Here is a 16,194-nt window from a genome sequence, read left to right as displayed (position 1 = left end):
TGGCACCTTTGCCCATATTTGTCCCATCACAGCTCCATTGCCCTGTCCGAAGCCTTGTCTCAGATGGTGACTGAGAGAACACTAGCTACCTCTGATACTGGTTCTTTCTTTCTGGTGTAGTGTTAGAACCACAGTAGAGACTATACTTGGCCAATAGCGTTTAGACATGGCCTGGAATAGAAGGTTGTGTTCTTTTCTCCCCCCCACCACTTCCTGTTCTGTCAGCTAAGAAAGAGATGTGATTGTTGGAGCCTGAGCAGCTATCATGGATCATAAAGTAGAAGTTACTTGTTTAGGGGATGATGTCATAAGACAGGAGTTCCTGCCTACCAGATATCTGCCATACTAACTTCCTGCATGTGTGTGAAAAGTGTATATTTCATTTTGTTTAATCTATGTGACTTTGAGCTTTTCCTTACAAGAGAAAAAAAATCCCTCTTCCGCACACTTTGACACAGGATTTTCTGTGTAGCTCAGGTTGGTCTTGAACTCCTAATCTTCTTACCTTAGGCCTGAGAGTGCTGGTATTACAAGCACACACCACTTGGCTCATAAAAAAACCATACTGGGCCAGCAAGACGTCTCAGTAGGCAAAGGTGCTTGCCGTGAAACCTGATGACCCGAGTTCAATCCTTGGAAGCCACATGGTGCAAGAAGAGAAGCAATTCCTGACAGTTGCCCTCTGACCTCCACACATGTCACAGCATGCAGCACTGCACCCACAGAAATAAACAAAATGTAAAGCAATAGAAAAAAAAATTTCTGGTGGCCAGTAGCAGTAATCCATTCAAAGCTTTATCAGACAAAATTGGGGAATTATTTTTAGTATTTTGAGGGTGTAAGGAAACTGAATTCGGTGAAACCAGGAAGTCCTCTCACTGTGGAATAGAGTAAAACATATTTGCTTAATGTATGGCTCAGGAAGAGAGAGAGAGAGAGAGAGAGAGAGAGAGAGAGAGAGAGAGAGAGAGAGAGAGAGAAGAGAGAGAGAAAGAAAGAGACAGAGAGAGAGAGAGACAGATAGACAGGCAGAGAGACAGAGGCCAATTCCCAACATATTTTTTTTGTATTTATGGATTTTTTTTGTTGTTGTTTTGGAGACAGGGTTTCTCTGTGTAGCTTTGGAGCCTGCCCTGGATCTCGCTCTGTAGACCAGGCTGGCCTTGAACTCACAGAGATCCGCCTGCCTCTGCCTCCTGAGTGCTGGGATTAAAGGCATTTGCCACTACCGTCCCGCATGTATGGAGATTCTTAAAGTGGTTATTTTTCAGGAAATCACACAGTTTAGTGCCTAGGGTCTTTGTTAAGCCTTTCAACCGTCCAAATTTCTCACATCCCCTTTTCTCACGCCAGGAAAGTGGCCTCAAATGCAGACTTGTCTATATTTGCTCGGACAAAAACTGCAGCTACAGCTCTGTGTATGCTCTCAGCTTCCAGCTATTAGAGGAGTTTCCAGAACACATTTCTTTCCTGGATGCTTGACTCTAAAGCCAGAACCACGTGGCCAAGTTCTTTTGCTTGAACATGGCCCCCACAGTCAAATTCATTTTCTCCCTCACTGCTTAAGCTTGGCTGTCCTTGAACTTAGAGACCTGTCTGCCTTTGCCTCTTGAGTGTTGTGATTAAAGGCCTGAACCACTGCCACTGCTCAGCCTAAGCTTTTCTTTAAGTTTCACCTTACCTGGGGGGTCTTGCACTGAGGTCACCACTCCCTTTATTTCATTTAGGACAGGGCTTTTATTGAAACGTTTTATCTCCTTGAGCACTGGACTTTGACTCCGTTATACTCTCTGGTGCTCAAACTGTACATTTTGTACTTTTCCTTGCCTAGCTTGCTCCTTTTCACTATAGATCTGCCTAAGACTGGCCATGAATAACCACACAACATAGTCACCACTAGGCTGTTTTGAAATCTCCTTTGCCAATGCCACAAATCTAAAACTCTTCATTTTAGCTTCAGGCTATTTTTTTTTTTTTTGACAGGGCGAGAAAACAGCCACATTTCCCACCAAAATATCACAAGAAAAGGATCTCCAGGCCACTTACTAATAGTCTTCTCTGAAACCTCTTGAGCCGGGCCGTTATAAACTATATTGCTCTCAGTACCACTGTCTTCCATTGCCCCTCATAGGACAACCCACTAAACCCTGCTTAAAGCATTCGACTGCTTTCCTAACCCCAAGTCCCAAAGTCCACATTCCACCAAGAAACACGGCCAGGCCTGTCACAGCAATGTCCCACCAGCTTCTGCCTTACTCAGCGTTCTACTGCCGTGAAGAGACACTGTCACCATGGCAACTCTTACAATATAAATAAGGCATTTAAACAGGGCTGGCTTACAGGGTCGGAGGTTTAGTTCATTGCTTTCACGGCAGGGAGCCTGGCGGCATGCAGGCAGACGTGGTGCTGGAGAGGTAGCTGAGAGTTCTACATCTGGATTCGCAGGCAGCAGGAAGAGAGAGAGACACACACACAGGGCCTGGGTTGGGCTCTTGGGGTCTCAAAGTCCATACCCAGTGACACACTTCCTCCACCAAGGCCACAGCCACTCCGACAAGGCCACATCTCCTAAGCTCTGTCAAAAAGCACTAATGACCAAGCATTCAAATCTATGATCCTATGGGGCCATTCTGCTTCAAGTGGCCACAGTCACTCTGTTCATTCTCAAACCAAGCTAGAGCTTGCTATCCAAGAGTCTTGGAGCTTGCACATGGGTCACTGTGGGATTCAAACGTATTGTCATTACTCTTTTCTGTAGACCCATGATGTCTTGGGTCTTACTCTGAATACATCAGAGAGCCCATCCTCCAATGTTCATTCTCCACATAGTGTACTCAGCCTGTGTGTCAGCTCCTCTTACATTTGCAGAGTTCTCTGGCACCAGGCCATGTGCTTGTTCTCCAGACACAGTCTAAAGAGAAAAGAGAGAAAACTCCAGTGACAGTTGGTGGTGTGGAATGTGCTAGCAAGAGTTAAACTTCTATGGCATCACAGGTAAGGGCAGTTTGATGGCAGGTGAGCATTGGAATGGTTTGCAAAGAGACTGAAGCCTGGGTTAAGTAATGAAAGACTACACAGGATAAAAGATGTGTGTGTGTGTGTGTGTGTGTGTGTGTGTGTGTGTGTGACTTTCTGTCTAGCAGGTGCAGAGACAAAATGTAATAAACGGATAGATGACACAACATAAGAGAAGAGTTAGGAGTCTACAAATGATGAAGGCATTATGTGATGAATGACACAAGATAAATTTGAGGATTCTTTGGGGGATAAGAATGGATAAGAATTGGTAATATATTGGAGATGAGTTATTAAATAGTTAATGACTCTAGGCTTCTGTTGGATTGCAGAAGGGTTACATTCACCGGATGCTCTGTCGAGCAGTACACTGATCGCATATATTAAACCATCTAAACTCTCAAAACCTCAGTGAGGCAGGCATTCTTATATCCTTTTATTAGCGAGAAGATTGATCGCGCTCAAGGTCACAGAGAGGTCAGTAGGTGGTTGATCACAGGACCCCCACACACAGAACCTACTTTTTTGTTACCGCCTCCTAGATGTACTCAACACAGAAGGACAGCTCCTTTCTCTGAGTATCCTAAATATTGACCGAGATAGTGGGGATGATTGCTTTTTTTTTCCTTCTCCCCCTGTTTCTGTTTTTCAGAGCTTGATTCTGTCTGTACTTAAGGGCTTCTCCAACTTGAAAGACCGAGTGTGGGGAGGAAGTTTGATAACAAAACATTAAAAACATTTCCCGTAAAAGGTGAGAGAAGGCAGACACAGGAACGAGACCTTCTTGGAAACTGCTGGAAAGGATCTGGGTTTTACACCCCCCTCCCCCCGCCCCCATGCCCCGACTCCCGGGTCCAGCTTCTGGTATCCATGGACGCCGAATCTCAGGTCGGTTCTGCTTGTCCTCAACTCACACAGTCCAAAGCCTCTTCCCATGCCAGGAGAGCTCAGCACCCTCCAAGTTAGCCCCGGGGTGCCCCAGCCAGAGTGGTTCCCAGGGAAACCGCCCTTAGGAGACCCAGGACTCCGCAGAGGGGCAGCCTGCGCCGAGCCCCTCCTGGCGCCAGGGGGCGCCGCAGCGCGCGGGCCCCCTCACTCCCCTCCGGCCCCGCCTCCGACCCCGCCTCCGACCCCGCCTCCGGCCCCGCCTCCGGCCCTCTAGCCCCGCCCTCTCTCCCGGGGGACGGCCGCTCCCGGCTCCCCGCCCGGCTCTCTCGGCGCAGGCGCAGTCGGCTCTCCCTCCCCGGCTCCCATCGCTGTGCGCCCGGCCGCGGCGGAGCGGAGCGCCGTCGATCCGCCGCCGCCGTCCTCCGCGTCTCCGGAGCTGGGAAGGGGACGCGCTCCCTGGCGGCTGGCTCTGCGAGCGAGCGCCGCTGAGCGCGGGCGGTGGCCGCGGCGGGTCCGGCAGGTGAGTGCGGCGGCGGCGGCGGCCAGGACGGGGAGAGAGGCTCCGGCGGTGCGAGCACCGCCCCCCTTCGGCGCCACGCTCGCCCGTCCCGCCGGCCCGGAGCGCGGCCGGAGCAGGTGCAGGAGGCGGCGGGGAGGGCACGGATGTCGCCCGCCGACTGCCGAGCCCCGGGAACCGGGAGGGCGGCGGCGGCGGCGGCGGCGGCTCCGTCGTTACTCATTAACTCCGCGGGCCGAGCGGTCCCCGGCGCTCACCTGGCTGCCCGGCTGCGGCCTGGGTCACGGAGTTGGCGAAGTCGCCCGGCCGCGGCGGGCGCGGTTGGCCGGGGATGTGCTGGGGAGGGGGGTCGCCGGCCCCAGAGCGGGTGCTCGTCCGCGATCGGCCCGGCCTGACTTCGGACGCGGGAGTGGAAGGACACCGGCTCCCCGTCCCCGCGCCCCCCCCCCCTGCGTGGGCCCCTCGCACCACCGCCGGCGGAAAAGCAGCTTGGAGGCCGGGGAAAGGGATGGAGCCGGGTGGACGCTGCAGCGCGCCAGGAGTTGCCAGTTGTTGGAGATTAAAACATCGATCCGTAATGGCTGGCTGGAGGAGCGCTCTGCACCGAGTTAGAACGGATGCCCCAGAGGCACTTCGGTTTCAAGGAAATGTTGCCTTGTACTCAGCCTACCTGTTTGTACACTTCTCAGTGTCCCCCGAGTCAAGGAAGCAGTCCTGTGATCCTTTTTTTTTTTTTTGCTGTGGAATGATTGCATAATTTGAGGAGAGGCCGATAAGAGGATTACTGTTCTATGGTAAATCTTTTGAAAGACCTAGTTTCTGTTCGGTACACTGTTAAGTTTTTGTTTTTAAGCAATGGATGACAAATCGCGAGGAAAAAGAGGAGCAGAATAGGTATGCAGTCCATCATTGTAAATATTTGATTCAGTTAAATAGCTCACCAGTTTTATGGGGCCTTGTTCTGTTAGCATGTGTTATTTATTTACTAGGGCTGTGCGCTTTGAGAGGACTTTTCGTGTTTGGGTGGACACTGCATTCTGAATCTGGCTTGTGTGGTCTGATCCCAAAGGCCCTAATGGCTTTAAAGATTACACCGATTTACTTACTCAGTGATGAATTCCTACCATAAGAACAAACAGCTTTACACTTTTTTCTGTTTCCAGTCCAACGAGGTTTTGAATTAATGCATGCCTTCGTGAATGAGTGTGTTTGATGGAACGCTTCCCTGCTCCCGTCACAGAGCCACTCACTATCAGTGATTTCGAGTACATCTGAACCTCCCACGGCCCGTTTGCTGTTCCCCTGCATTGTGGAGTTTTGATTAGCGATGTCTCTGTTTAAATCCAGCTGTGCTTTTGAATCAGTTTAATTCTATACTTTTAAAAACATTCTGTATGTCAGATTTTCTTCAAGTCCCTACTCTGCTGCATGCATGTATGCTCTGTAAATACTTCTTTAAATGGAAAGCTCCCTAGGACTAGCCCATCCCTCATTTTTATGCCGTGGCTCAGGAGAAACGTGTAGTTCTGCATGTGTTGCAGGCGTTAGATAGGCCCATCTTCTGGACTGACGAACAGGGCATAACTCTCAGTACCATCTCCCCACGCATGCGACCTCGAGTAAATCATTGATTGAGCACACTGTGTAGAAACGTATCAAAATGCCAGTGTATGTCCCTTCTCCGTGTTTCAACCCAGCATGAGCTTTATAAAGGTGGGCTATGGGTTTGATTAGACGTTCCATTGAGATGTGGGGGAGGGACGAGGGAGCCAACACCAGCTTGACGGGAGACTGGGCACGCTGCCTGCTGTTGGAGGCCACCCTTGGCTCATTGGTCCTGAGGACACTCTTAGGTTATAGGTGCTTTATCAGGTTTTGCAAATCTGGAAACCGAAGTGCGGAGAGTCAGAATGGTTTGCCTGTGGTACTTAGTTCTCCTTTATAACTGGCTGATATCAAAGCCAGGATTTAAAAAAAAAAAACTGTTGAGGGGGACCCCCAAGTGGGGCTTTACACTGTTGCTCCTTCTGAAAAAAGAGTTTAACATTTAGGGGCAGGGGAGGGGCATGCAGGTGAAAGGTGTTATTATTTGTGTGTCTGATTTTTTTTTTTTTTTTTTTTTGGTTTTTTTTCGAGACAGGGTTTCTCTGTGTAGCTTTGCACCTTTCCTGGAGCTCACTTGGTAGCCCAGGCTGGCTTCGAACTCACAGAGATCCGCCTGGCTCTGCCTCCCGAGTGCTGGGATTAAAGGCGTGCGCCACCATCGCCCGGCTTGTGTGTCTGATTAAAAACTACCCAAGTGTTCTGATGATGGTGGCATGGCTGTCGCCACTGTTACTAAGTCCATGGTTCTTGAGTGCCAAGCCCCGATCAAGCTCACGCCAGCTCATTTTCTCACCAGCCAGGAGCTAGGTCCTGTACACCCCCTTGCCTTTTCTAGTTGAGAAAATTGAGACGTGAGCGGTTGTGTGGCTTCGCTGGGATCATATGGCTAATTAAGTGACGGGTAGATGAGAAGTAGGCAGGCAGCTTCAGGAGCAGGGCTCGGGACCATTGCTACACCCCTTGCCTCCTCTTGTCTAGGTAGCGCTTCCTCTGAGTCAGTTCATGCCTGAAGGATTGCCTGTTCTTAATTACGGCTCCGCCACTTCATGTGTAGGTCGTAATGCTGAAAAATTGTTTTTAATTTAGCTTTTACGAGATAGTTATATGAGTGTAATATGCAATTCTCATGTCACCAGAGGTTTTTAATAAAATAGTCATTGGGTTTCTGCTTTGCAAGTCAGTGGGGCAAGGGAGGGGGCGGGTAAAGGAGTCTGTAAGGAGTCTAAGGTGATGCTGATGCGTGTGATGTTCCTATATATTATATAATATGTTCCTCAAAACTGAGAGGAAGCTGGGGTGTAGCTTCGTGATAGAGGGGCTTGCTTAGCCTGTGTGAGACTGAGTTCAGTCCCCAGGAATGCAATAAAAGCAACAGCTCCCAACAACAGCCATTGAGAAGGATGTGTATGCATACATAGATGTGAAAATGTAGGTATACATTTTGTTGAGTATCAAAACAGAAAGTTACAGTGTTGGGTGCTGGGGTGGAAGTAGGTAGGTGTGTGTTAAGGTAATGATAGAAAGTTCTAAGAATATGTTCCTGAAGATACATTGTAACTCTCAACTTTCAGCCAGTATATAATTCTGTTTAAACAGCAGGACAATCAATTTTGCTACTGTATCTACTTGATCCCCTCAAAGTCAAAGGTCAGGGTTTTGGGAAACTCTGTTAGCTAGTTTCTCCTCTGCTGTAATTCTGTCCTCAGTCAACACCCATCCCCACCCCCACACTTCCGTGTTGGATATGTCTCTGCTGTAACCATCGCTCACTACATACTGGTGAAAAAGTACTTTCACTGGACCCACTCACTTCTATAATGTCGAGTACGAATTTCTATTTTGATATTTATTCATTTTGATATTTGCGCTGCGTTTGTACTTTTCTCGCGAACTGGATGCACGCTTGAGGAGGCGGTTCTGTGAACTCCTGGACAGCTGTCTTTATCTTACCCCACTTTAGAGCTTTAGCCTTGGGCTTGATACTCAGGAGGGATTGTACTGGGTAAGCCATTGGAATTGTGCTCACAGTAGACATTGAAGTGTTCAGAATGAGGGGGGGCGCTAAGGAAGGAAGGGGTGCTCTTGGCAGGTTAGATTACGATGTCTTTTCCTTCTGCTTTCTCTTTCACCTTACAGCAGAAAGAGGTAGTTACATACACTTTAGTTGTATAGAGTTGTACATAGACTGACATCTGGATATTGGCAGCATGGTTCAGAGTTCAGTAGCCGCAGACCAAGATGGAAGTTAGCAGAGTGCTTGAAGCTTGTGAGAGAGCTGTTAAAAAGACCAATGTTTTAAGTTTCTACACTAACTGAAAAGTGGAAATCTTAATTTTTTTCTGTGCCTAACCTATTTGGTGGATGTTAACCACACATTTTTAAAAATTCAAAACATTTTTCGCAACTGAATAAGACACAGGAGTACAGCGACTTTAGTAAAAGCAAGCTACTGTTTGTTTTCATTTACGTGTTATGCTTTTCAAAGTCCTGTGCGGAGAGTTGGGGCGAAGACTCAGTCAGTCAGCGCTTGCCCGAGTTTGATGTCCAGAACCCGTGTGAAATGCTGTGTATTAGTTACTGCTCCGTTGCTGTGATAAAACAGCGTGACCAAAGCAGCTTATGGGAGAGTGTATTTTGGATTATAGTCCCAGCAGGTTAGGAATCCATGTTGGCCGGGACAGCATGGCAGCAGGCAGCCGGAGCAGGAAGCTGAGAGAGCCCAGTTTTAACAGCAGACATGAAGCAGAGACAATATGCAGGAAGTAGGATTAGGCTCTGTGCTCCCAAATCTTATCCCAATGAAGCACCATGTCCCCCAAACATCAGAGAACCAAGTTTTGTATACGAGAGCCTATGGGGGACATTCCTCATTCAAACCACCACAGGTCTAGTCTGGTGGCTGCACTGGGGATTCCAGTGTCTGAAATAATAGGCAGACCTCTGGAGCTCGCCAGCCAGCTGGCCTAGCATAATTGATGAGCTCCAGGTCAGCGAGAGACATTTGTGCAGAGCAGGGGTGAATGGTACCTGAGTGATACCCCCAGAGCTATTGTCCTCTGGTCCCCACATGCACAGGGACAGGAACACACACACACACACACACACACACACACACACACACACACACACACACCTCAACACCCACACCCCTACACACATACATACACACACACACAGAGCTCTCTAAAAGACTTTAACAAGTTTTTAAAAAATCTCCAAGTACTGAATAACGAGGACATGATTGCAGCCAACCAGAGGGCAAGAATAGGAAGGGCACAGAGTGGTCACCGGTGTTGGTTTCAAGGCTGTGTGGAAGGAACTACAGAGTAGGAAGAGTTCAGATGTTAGTATTTTCCCGTGTGGATGTTCATCACCTCTTAGGGTTGATGTGGTGAGATTGGCCTGAGAAGCCCTTGTCTTTCTGGCTCTGTCTGCTGCGCCTGTCTTCCGGTCAGTTTGGTCTTAATTACGTCTTTAGTGGAGTCAGGTGGTAGGATGAGACACATCAGGACTTGCATCTTATTTGTGGGCTCTTTGACCTCGACTAATTGCCGTCTCGGAGTCTGTTTCTGTGAAATGAGGATTGGGACCATTTTAAAGGGATGCTGTGATGCTCAGCTAGGTCGTGTGTATATGCAGATGAAAATAAAACTAACTCCTGCCCTAGGTCTCCCCGGGGTGTCACCTGGGCGTTGGTCTGACCTTTATAATTTATGTAGCCCTTTGTGGTAACCGTTCACCCAATTGCCTCCAGTTAAAACCAGTACCGCCTTGGAGTCCTCTTTTCTAATGATTGCATTCTAGTTTGGCCGCACTTCCCAAGATGAAGGTCTGGCTCTTCAGGATAAACGCCAAGCACCATTTTCCTGTTAAATGAAGCGTTTAATGGTGTGTCCCTCAGCTGCCTCCCCCGCTTGATTTTCTGTCAGTCTTTCCTTCGCTAGTTTCCTTAGTGTCGGACCCTTATTCCCTGAGCGTCCCGTCTTATTCCCTGCCTTGTCACTCTCGTGGACGCCTGCTTAGCATTTAAGATGTACGTTATAATTTACTCTGCTTCATTCATTCCCTGTGCCTGCAGGCTCATCCCCGGCTCCGATGGGCCACCTGTCATTGATTAGTCTGTCCACTGCTGTGTTCTTAGATGTCGGCACAGGGTGTGCCCCGGAGAGCTGAAGCTGGCCTTCTGTTGTATGTACTGGAAGTCGACGGAGGTGTTTAAGGAAGTGAACTAATACGTGGAATTTGTAACACTTCAATTCACGATATACTATTGAAGTAGCAATCTGATGTTTAATGTCAGGAGCCATTCTTCAAAAATTCACGCTAAATTTGAAAGTCATCTGAGAATTAAAAAAAAAAAAAGGGGGGGGGGCGGTGGTGGCGCACGCCTTTAATCCCAGCACTTGGGAGGCAGACCAGGCAGATCTCTGTGAGTTCGAGGCCAGCCTGGGCTACCAAGTGAGTTCTAGGAAAGGCGCAAAGCTACACAGAGAAACCCTGTCTCAAAAAACCAACAACAAAAAAATCTGGCCAGGGGTGGTGGCACATTCCTTTAATTCCAGCACTCAAGAAGCAGGTGAACTGAGTTTGGGGCCAGCCTGGTCTACATAGAAAGTTCTAGATCAGCCAGGGCTACCTAGTGAGACCCTGTTTAAAAAAAGAGAAGACAAAAAAGTTGGGGGCACATATAGCCTGTGCTCCCAGCCCTTCATGCACCGCTTAGTAGTCTGTAAAGAATAAATTGAAAGAAGGAAATAGTACTTATAATCTTTTTTGGTGTTTTGAGGCAGGGTCTCACCATATAGCCTGGGTCAGCCTGGACCTTATATAGATTGGATTGGCCACACACTTGCAGGTTGACTTCTGACCCTCATGGGCTCTGTGACATTCTCATGCTTACAGACACTCATATACAGTAATAACAATTTTAAGAAATGTTTGGAAAGTGAGATCCTTAGCTTTCCTGTTCAGGCACGAGTGTTTCTACTTTGATACCATATAATCTTTGTTTATTTCTACACTGTAGTTTTCCACACTTTTTATAAATAGAGAATCAAATTAATTTTCAGATATATCAAGTTGGTTTGGGAATGTGGTTCTTTTTCTGCTTCTCACTTGTCAAGGGAAGTCAAATTGGGAATACACAGTGGGAAGATTTTTTGTTGTTGTTGTTTTTGTTCACTTAGACTATTAATATGTATCAGGTTCGTAGCTGTCATTTAAATTATTTATATGCATTTTATTCATGTCCTCAGATAATTTATTTATATATATATATATTTTTTTTGAGACTGGGTTTCCTTATGTAGCTCAGGCTGGCCTCAAACTGGAGATGCTCCAGCTTTAGCTGGATGCTGGGATGACAGGTGTGTATTACCATACCCAACTTCTAAGATACTTCATGGAAAACACTTTACCAATAACTCATCCTGATAATTTGAGCTGACTTAGGGATCCTTTAGTTTTCATTTCAAGCATGGATTTTACATAGAAAAATGTCATTTTTGTAAGAAGTTGTTTGGCTTTTGCTGGGCATCATCTAATCAGTTAATACTTGGGAGTTTCTTAAATCCCCATGTGAAGGTTAACTTTCAGTAGAGGTTGGCCATTGTTTCTGTTGTGAGAATGCTGAATTCCAAACAGTAACACCAAGTGTACATTAACACCCAGAAGCACATTGTTCTGATCAGTTTTTCGTGGATTGGAAATCACCTGTGGTCTTTGCATGCAGGTGTGTGAGCCACATGCATGCAGTGCCCCCAGAGGCCCCAAGGGGCACCAGGTCTCCCGTCAGGAGTTATGGATAGTTGTAAGAACCATGTGGGTGCTGGAAACCAGACCCAAGGCCTCTGCAAGAGCCCGAGGTCCCCTCTGTCCCTGGAGACTAAATTAATCTTAGGGGATTTGACTTTAAACCATGTTGGAAGTGTATCATCAAAACAGCAACATTGTAGGCAGACACACCTCAGGGTTGCTGCTGTGTGCTAACCTGCTTCTCAGTATCAGCCCTTAAGGTAGAAATCAGGGTACAGATTCCAGGTGTGAGAACTGTATGCACAGATTGTCCTGGTAATTCAGCAGAATCAGGCCCAATCCGCTCTGCTGCTTTGTGTCTTACATTTTAGCTGTTGGTATTTATTTGTGAGTGTTTTGAGGCCATACCTTTGGACACCTGAACACCCTACCGAGAACTTTGTCTCATGTTTTTTCATGGTGGGGGTTTTCACTTGTTATTTCTGCATTTCTTTGCCTTTGCTCTCTTTGTTTCTCCTGTATTGTGATTGTGTGTGTGTGTGTGTGTGTGTGTGTGTGTGTGTGTGTGTGTGTGTGTGTGTATCTGTCTGTCTGTCGGTACACATGTGTGTATTTATAGAGGCCAGAAGTCAATCTCGGATGTTTCTCAGGCACCGTCCACCTTGTCTTTTGAGATGGGGCGTCATTAATCTGGGGCTTGTCCTGTAGGCTAGCCTGGCTGCCTAAGGAGAGCCCCAGAGTCCTCTAGTCCCCCCCCCCCCCAATATTGGGGTTACAAGCACATGCCAGTACATCCTACTTCTTACATGGATTCCGGGCATGCAGCTCTTTGCTCCCAGCCATTTCCTAGCCCCTGACTTTCGTGTCTTCTGTGGCATTTAGCACACACTGTCACAGAAGACACTTGGGATCAATTCATTATTTGTAAAACTGGTAAATAAAAGGAAAAATGAATTCACCCTTACATTCTGGTATATCATACAGCTGGCTTAGATCGTGAGGAAAGTATTTTTAAAAGAATCAACTTCATATAAGTTCAATGGGTCTAGAGAAGGATCACAGTTGCCACGAACACACTAACAGAGGGCTTCAGGGTCTTCAGTGAGTCACATAGTAGTTCCTAAACTGACTAGTGGGTCTTACCATAAGAGGGAAAAAGTGGTATTTTTGATTTAAAGACTCTTAAGATTTAGCTTTTTTGATTTTGTATTTGTATTAAACTTTTGTCATATCTAAAAGCATCTTGGTCACAAATGACATTAAGATAACTTACTTGATTTTATATGCATAATAGTTTCAGAATAAAAACATCAATATTGCTGCTAATATGATCACTGGAAATAGTTTATGATATTTCTACTGTATTTGTCCATAGTTTATGATATTTCTATTGTATTTGTCCTTAGAAAACATTGTTAGGATCTACTTTACATTATTGTTTTAAAGTTATATGAAGTACCTTTTTTGTATGTGGTTAAACTACCATCTCTGTTAGATGTTTTTACTTTCAAAGATTTAAAAAATTAATATTCATATGTTTTCAAGTTAAAATCAAACTTGCAATGACACAGTGAGAGAAGTTTGGCCTTCATGCGTGGTTCCCCCTCCCTCTATAGACAATTTTTTTTGGTTCTGTTTTTAATATAACCTTCCAGTTCTAAAATCAGCATGTATGTCTGTGCAATTACATATATTCCATACGCAGATAAACACATTCATGCTTTTACTCTCCTTTCCTAGATTCAGAAGTAGCTTATGGGCCGGTGAACAAACGTGACCAACTTGTGTGTGATTCTAGGCCTCCATGGCCTGTGGAAGGACATAACTGTCTCCTGTCCTCCACACGTGCGCTGGGGTGAACATTTTAAAAAGTAGTGTATTATACACAGCTGTTTTCCCTGTTCTTGAATTTACCGGTATATCCTCAAGGTCGTTCACAGCAGTGTGTGTTGATACTGTTCATCTTTTACATACACAAGTAACACTTCATTACGAGGCTCTGCCTCCCCTTACACAGCCAGTCCTCTGCTGTTACAAATGATGCACTTATCTTTTTTTGTTTTTCCAGTTTGCCTGTGTATCCTGGCCTGAATCCCTAAGAGCATGCTGGGTCATATGCTGCACGAACCTGTCACTTTGCTAGGTATTGCCACATTTTCTTCCAGAAGATTTGTCTCATTTTCCATTTCTAGAAATTAAGATGCTCTTGTACTCTGTAATTCAGTGAGCCTTTAAGGTACACAATGTTGGATTAGATATACGTGGAGTAAAAGGAAGGGTCGTAGTTACGGATAAAATGTCACTTTGAATACAGGCTCCTGCCGTTGCCTCTGGCTAACCCCAGACCTAGATGGTAAGAACCCTTTGCTGAAGGAGATACCATGAACTGGATGTAAGACTGGCACTCAGCAGGCTGGCACTGAGCTGGGTGCTTCCTCCTGCTGCCTAGTGAGTCTTCATAGTACCAGAAGGTTCTGTGAAGTCTCCCGGGGTAGAAAAGTTGTCAGTGGTCTAATCCAGCGTTGGATCCTGCATGCTGCAATCCTGACTTGCAAAGCGAGACATGCCCACTGTGCAGTAGTGACAGGAATGTGGCGGGATTAACCAGTCGCTTCCTGATTCGCTTTGAGAACTGCTCCATGATTGACATTGTGAACCTGGTCGTAGACCTATAGCTGGAGACGTCACAGGCTGTGGCACAGAACGTGCTCCTGGTGTTTTACTGGCACTGGACACGCAGCAGCCTAAGTGCCTTCTAGATATTTGCGTTATTATTGTAGGCTAGTGTGCGCCCCGCTCGGGTCAGAGTAACTTCTTTTTGCAGAGGGCGATAGTTAACGCAGAGAATCCGAAGTGGCCAGGGTGCTCAGGATAAGTGACTGCTGAGTACTCAGCCCTAAGTGATGCCCCTGCCTGGCCCAGGGAACATCCCCAAGAGGGGTGGGAGGGTTGTAAGAGCCAGAGGATGGAGGGACGCCCCCAGAAGCTGTTCTGTGGACGTGGCGTGGTTGCTGTAGTGCTGGGCATACGGCAGCTGTGGCCACCCGCATAAGACTTGCACAGGTAGAATAGGCACCCGGGGATGGAGGGCGCTGGTTGGGAAAAGCAAAGCATCAGCAAGAGCGGGAGAGGGCGAAGAGGCGACCGGTGAGTGAGCTTAACGATTCTGTGCATAATGAGATCGCCCAAGTTTCCTGAATGTCAGTTTAGTGTAAACACATCTCAGAGTTGTTTGTTTTCTCTACCTTAGCATGGCTTAATTAGTAAACTATATGAAAATGAAATGTATGCTTTCGGCTAGCATTGACTTTCCCTGGCTTGCATATGTGTGAATTATGTAAAAAATGAAAATGGTTCTTTTAGATGAAAAAAGGAAATTAGAAAGTACTGTCCGAGCTTTCATTTGGTACGGTAAGTATTTTGAGTTAAAGTAGTTGAACTTTGAGGACCGAAGCTACCATTTGCTCTTAACAAATTGGTTATTAGTAAATTTACTTAGTTTGAAGTTGGGCATTTATAGATTTATTTGATAAAATTTTGGTTGTTCATAAGTGGTCACATAGTAATCTGTAATTTTGGAGAATGTTAATATTGTGTCTACTTTCCACAGCCTTTTTATTCTCTGCTGGATATTTTTTAAGGTTTTTTTTTTATTGGTGATATGTGAGAACTAAGGTTTTCAGTTTAGCAAGTGAATGAGTATTTCTGTGTTTTGTGGAAGAGGTGACGTGTCCATCTGCTGCTTGACTTGAAGGTCTGGGGAGGTTCTGAGAAGCTCACGATAGTCCCCATGCTTCTGGAGGAAGGACCAGACTGGAAAGGAGTGGGTTCAGGGCTTTTGAAGCTTTAGTTTTTGGGACTTTTCCCTGTAGATTTTTTTTAAAATTTATTTATTTATTATTTATACAGTATTCTGTACGCATGCCAGAAGAGGGCACCAGATCTCATTACAAATGGTTGTGAGCCACCATGTGGTTGCTGGGAATTGAACTCAGGTCCTCTGGAAGAGCAGCCAGTGCTCTTAACCTCTGAGCCATCTCTCCAGCCCTTTTCCCTGTAGATTAAAAAAAAAAAAAAAAAAATCAATGAACAGTTCACAAGATTTTTTTAAAATAATTTTTAAATGTTTTACATTTAAGAGAACAGCTTGAGGGAGACGTCTTTTTTGCATAAACTTTGTAAAATCTTTGAATAATACTGTAGAAAGTATTTTTTTTGCATACTTGTTATTAATGGCTATGAATGAATGTTTCACAGGAGCACAGTCTTCTGAGTGCTTGAAGGGGTTGTCTTCTGTGCTCACTGTAGACATGTGCACTTACATACTGTAAGCTTATGCTTTATATGGATTATTTTACAGCTCATGTATTTTGATTTAGTTTTGAACTAAGTCCCTAAAAACATTTGTACTCTTT

General features: G+C 46.1%; 1 protein-coding gene and 1 long non-coding RNA gene across 4 annotated transcripts in view; one reads left to right on the top strand and one right to left on the bottom strand.

Annotated features, from left to right (window-relative positions):
- Positions 1-201: 201 nt before the first annotated feature.
- LOC143269167 (uncharacterized) lies at positions 202-4,838 on the bottom strand. Its single transcript, XR_013045563.1, has 2 exons — positions 4,678-4,838; positions 202-2,911 (listed from the first exon to the last, which is right to left on the bottom strand). It is a non-coding gene; the product is annotated as an uncharacterized LOC143269167 (long non-coding RNA).
- Positions 4,176-16,194, top strand: part of Rab3ip (RAB3A interacting protein) — a 45,500-nt gene continuing 33,481 nt past the window's right edge. Inside the window, exons 1-2 of one of the 3 annotated variants that reach the window (XM_076553959.1) lie at positions 4,176-4,423; positions 13,848-13,922. The gene's annotated coding sequence lies outside the window, so the exon portion shown is untranslated. Of the gene's footprint in view, positions 4,424-5,180; positions 5,315-13,847; positions 13,923-16,194 lie in introns of those variants that run through there. The other 2 variants (XM_076553961.1, XM_076553960.1) reach the window with 2 other exon arrangements.

The sequence above is a fragment of the Peromyscus maniculatus genome, chromosome 18 (genome assembly GCF_049852395.1).
Source record: "Peromyscus maniculatus bairdii isolate BWxNUB_F1_BW_parent chromosome 18, HU_Pman_BW_mat_3.1, whole genome shotgun sequence".
Taxonomy (NCBI): Eukaryota; Metazoa; Chordata; class Mammalia; order Rodentia; family Cricetidae; genus Peromyscus; species Peromyscus maniculatus.
Note: the sequence above shows the minus strand (reverse complement) of the source record. Positions and strands in the feature narration are given on the sequence as shown.